The 4,982-nt window shown below is 30.9% G+C and overlaps 1 pseudogene; it reads right to left on the bottom strand.

Annotated features, from left to right (window-relative positions):
- Positions 1-2,506: 2,506 nt before the first annotated feature.
- LOC102888948 lies at positions 2,507-2,916 on the bottom strand (annotated as a pseudogene).
- Between the last annotated feature and the right edge of the window lie 2,066 nt (positions 2,917-4,982).

The following is a 4,982-nucleotide window of genomic DNA, read 5'->3' as shown; positions in this document are numbered from 1 at the left end:
TTTCCTGGAGTTTACCTTTATTAGTTTTTAAAGAACAAAACTGAAATGTGTTGATTCTTTCTATTATTATTTGATTTTATATCATTTTCTGCTCTTACTTTTTTTTTGCCCTCCTATTTTATTTGTTTATATTAAAAATACAATTTCTATCCTATGTTGAGTATTTAGATTTTTTGTTTTCTGTCTAGTTATTTTCTAATATAAGCATTTAAGATTCTAACATACCTGCTGATTATTGCTTTTATCTGCATTCTGAATTTTTGATATGTAGAGGTTTTATCATTCAATTAAAAATGTGTAGTCATTTCCATAATGATTATAAACTTTAAATTTCACTACAATACATTTTTAAACCTAATAATTATTTAGAAGTTTATTTCTTATCTTCCAAACATGTGGTTTATGAGTTAAGTTTTATAATTCATTTCTAGCTTAAATAAAACATGTTAGAAAATATAGCTTCGTAAGAATCCATCCTTTGAAATTTGTGAAAGATCCTTTTATTGTCCAATGTAAGATTTTTTAAAATAAATAGTTTTTGTGTTTAGAATGTATGTGTATTTCAGTTGTTTATTTCAGTGGTCCACATTTGTCAAATTGTCAAAAATTATTTTATTGCTTAAGTTATATTTCTACTGATATGTTTGGCTGTTTGTTCTATCAGTTACTGAGAAAGGAGCATCAAAATCTCCCTCTCTGTTGATTTATAGTTCCTCCTGGTAGTAGTGTCATTTTTTTTTCCATTTGTAGATTTTGAAGCTATGCTATTAGGTATTATAAGAATAGAATTTTTGTATCCCCTGGAAAAATAAAACTTTTATCATTTCTATCATTTCACTGTGACCCTCTTTATTTCAAATGATACCTCTACTTTACCAGTCTATTTTACCTGATATAATATGCTTAATTTTGATAGAACTTTTCCTGAACTATTTTTTTTTCACTTTTTTAATTACTAATTTTCCGAGTTCTTATATTGCACATACATCTCTTTTAAACAGCATATAGCCAGATGTTTTCATTATTTCTGGATAACAAAATTTTCCTTTTAATTGGAGTGTTTAATTTTTTGTTGTTTGACATTTTACTATACTTGAATTTATAGATATTATCTTATTTTATTATTTTATCTACCTAGCAAGCAATATGCATCTTTTTCTCTCCTTCTTGCTTTATTTTATCTTCATTATATTTTATCCTTAGAATTAATTTTTACTAATGTGGAAATTAAAACTTTATTTCAATTGTTTGAGTACCAGATATATTATAATAAACATACTTGACTATTCAGTTTTAAGTTGGACAGTAACTCTTCTTTGCGCTCAGCTTTCCAGTTGAGGCATCTAGTTTTTTATTCCTCAACTTAAGTGGATCCAGGGATTTATGTTCCATACTTATACTCCAGCTATGCAGACTAAAATTAAAGTTCATTGAATTAAGCAATGCTCTTTAGAGCAAAAGCAGCTTAAGTCCATTACTTACCATTCTAGATGTCTATCTTTAATGATAATTTTGCCTAATAATTATTTTTAATGTTACTAAGCTTTATACAATTTTTTTAAAGATAATTAAAAAAATATATATATACTTACTCAACATTTTATTTGCTTTAAGAGGAATGTTTATTTGGGACAATTTGCCTGCCATGTTACTGAAAATGGAAGTTCCACATTAATATTTCATTTGCTCTTTTTATCGTCTAATGTTATCAATCATAGTTGCCTCTGACAACTGGTCTTATAAATCTATTTAAATTAAAAAGTTGCTTTAGTACCCTGTGATACATAGAAGTATATTATGTATTATATCTTCTTATTTGTACACACATACGCCCAGATTATTCTGTCACATCTTTTACTTATTGCAGTTGGCATTATCTCAGTAATATAGTAATTAATAATATGATATTTCTTAGGGTTCAGAAAATAGGATTAGAAGGCATTTTATGTGCTAATCCATTAGACAAAGATTACTTTCTTTATTGATGAACTATATTAGATACAGAAAGGTGAAGAAAGTATTAAGTCTCTCATTATTTGAATTTTAGATAACAAGAAAATATTAGTTATATTAATTTCATGATGTTAAAGGAGACATAAGTGAGAGAAAAATAATCAGTGGTCATTATATCATAGATGAACCTACTTAGAAAATAAAGGTTTTGAGCAGTGAACTACGAAAAAAAAAATAATAAAGTTTTATTCAGAGGCTAGAAGGCAAAAAACAAAATGATGGATATGTTTTAAAAGACAGGGTATAATTCCAAGAACAGAGTAATATTCTCTCACACTTTTTAAAAATATTCACCAATTCATTTATATATTTTTTGCTTATTAATTGCTTTATTAACTTTACATTTTTTTGTGTGCAAATGGGTGAAACTACTGTTAACAGAAACTTAAGGCTGAGTGTCAAGCCAGTCTCCAATTAGAAGCTGAGAATACAGAACTCACCTGACACGTGGAAATTACACAAAGTTCACAGCAAATGGGTCAGTAAAGGCAAATCAGGAAATGCAAGGAACTGAAAAAATAACGGCGAGAATTACAGTATTAATCTCATGGAAAATGGCAGGAGTTAAGGGCATAAGGAAAAATTCATCGTGATGGTCATGGTGATTAGACAGCTCCTCCATAAAGATACGCAGACAATTCCTCAACTGCAGCTCCCTAAGTTTCCTCCTGATTTCTTTCATCTCCTTCATGAATATTTCCATACCATCTCCATCTCCACCCATTCCATCATTGACCTGTCTGGCGGGTATAGCCCATCAGAAATTAGGGGCAAGTAGGTGAGCCTGTCCCAGTCTATTATTTCTTGCTGGCTGGTGGCCTTCCACGCTCCCAAAGGGAAGTCTTCCTCTTCATTCTGCATGTGCAGCTCCATTTCTTCGTTCTCCTGGTGAATATTTGCCATGATGAGATTTTTTTCCTGGTTGTTTTCTGGTCCTATCCTTGTTGTCTCCGCCTCCCGCTAATTCTCGATTCTTGTCTCTAGTGTGCAGTCTGGACACTTGGACCCACATACCTCCTTGTCACTTATCTCAGTCCTCTCCAATTTGAGGGCCCACAAGTGGCATCACCTCCCTGGGGTTGGAGTTTGCCCTTTCTCTCCATTTATAATTTGTTTTACAGCCTGATGTTGCCTAAGGGCAAGAAACCCTTTAAAAAGAGAATTTGAATGAGCAATTCACAAAGTTTTAAAAGGCTTTTGAAGGTAATCTAATTTCCAGGATCAAGTTTCATATATCAAAAATGTGTAACAACTCATAATCAAATTAAACTACAAAGTTGTTATGATTATAGAGAGCTGTCGAATTGTATCACCAAGAGCTCATAATCTTTCAACAACAATTTGTCTAATGTTTACCTAGATAAATTCCTCAGCAACCTAGAACAATATTATGGAGTAACAGAACAGTTTGACAATTAAAAAAAAAAAAAAGTTAAGGGAGAAAAATATTTACTTCCCCCTAAACAAGCAGGCAATTAGATTTGAGATAATGTATACAATAATTTTTCTGAAAATAGTTATATGCTATTATGAATAAAGATCAATTTTTCCTCCTTGGATAATGTATGTTCTCAGAAACGGCAAGGGGTTTTTGGAAGTAAAGTTGTTATGTTACTGCCTAGGATATTTTACGTATATAAACTTTATGTTGCAATCTTGAAATCAATGCACACATTCTTCAGAAAATTAATGAAATTTATTTAAATATAATAAAATCCATGCCAGTAACCTAAACTTACTTTAATCCAAATGAATCAATTAATTAATTAACTCATTTATTAGTTATTTTATCCTTTACTCTGTATTTAAAAAATTGCCTTTTGTATTATTACTACTTTTAAACATGTACATTTTAAAAATATTGTTGTGGCCGCCAGTCCCCGAAAGACACACAGACCACCAGAAATCAATGAGTTATAGGAAACATGCTCTTTATTCAGCCAGCTGGGTCTGCCAGGGGTACGCAGACACCAAATTAAGCAGCCCCAAAATGTAGAAGTACAGGGATTTTAAGCCCTAAATCCCATTCCTCATTCTGTCTTAAACACAAAGGTCTATTTTTCTCTTATTCACTACCTGTCAACCCACAGGTCGGTTGTGTAAGCGGGGGTACAGAAAGCTAATAATAAGCAGAAAGCTTATTATTAGAATGTTATGTTCCCATGGGTGATAGCCTATGTTCCTATGGGCAATAGCCTATGTTCCCATGGGTGATAGCCAAGCAGTAATTTTCCAGCCAGCACAATATTAATAGATAAATTTATTTTTAGAGCAATTTTAGGTGTATCAAAAAATTGATGAGATATTACAGAGAGTTTCCATATACTCCCTCTCCCTCCCACAGTTTTTACTATTATTAATATCTTACATAAGTGTGGTACATATGTTACACACTTGTTTAATTTTTTCTATTGAGTTGTATGAATTCTTTATATAGTTAGCATATTAACACCTAATCAGATATAATTTGCGAATATTTATTTTCATTACAAATCTTGTTTTTTCATTTGTTAATTTTTAACTTAGCTGTGCAGAGCTTTTTAGTTTGTTGTAGCCACACTTAAATTTTTTCTTTTGTTACTTGTGCTTTTGTTTTAAAAGTATGATGGTACCTGAGGGCAAGAAGCTCTTAAAAAAGAATTTGAATGAACAATTCACTAAGGGTTTTAAAAAGCTGTTAAAGTTAGTCTAACTTCTTATGCAAAAAAAATTATTGCCAAGGCCAATGTCAAGAAGATTATTACCAATGTTTTCCTCTGGGAGTTCTATAGATTCAGGTCTTACATTTAAGACTATAATCCACTTCAGTTTAATTTTTGTAAGTATTGTAAGGTAGGGGTTCAATTTAATTATTCTGCATGTGATTATTCAGTTTTTCTAACACCATATATTAAAGAGACTATGCTTTCTCCATTGAATTTTCTTGGTTTATTTCTCAGCTCTTTATTCTGTTCCACAGGTCTAAATGT

This window comes from Pteropus alecto, unplaced genomic scaffold, assembly GCF_000325575.1.
Source record: "Pteropus alecto unplaced genomic scaffold, ASM32557v1 scaffold250, whole genome shotgun sequence".
Lineage (NCBI taxonomy): Eukaryota > Metazoa > Chordata > Mammalia > Chiroptera > Pteropodidae > Pteropus > Pteropus alecto.
The sequence above is the reverse complement of the archived record's forward strand: the minus strand, read 5'-3'. Positions and strand labels throughout refer to the sequence as shown.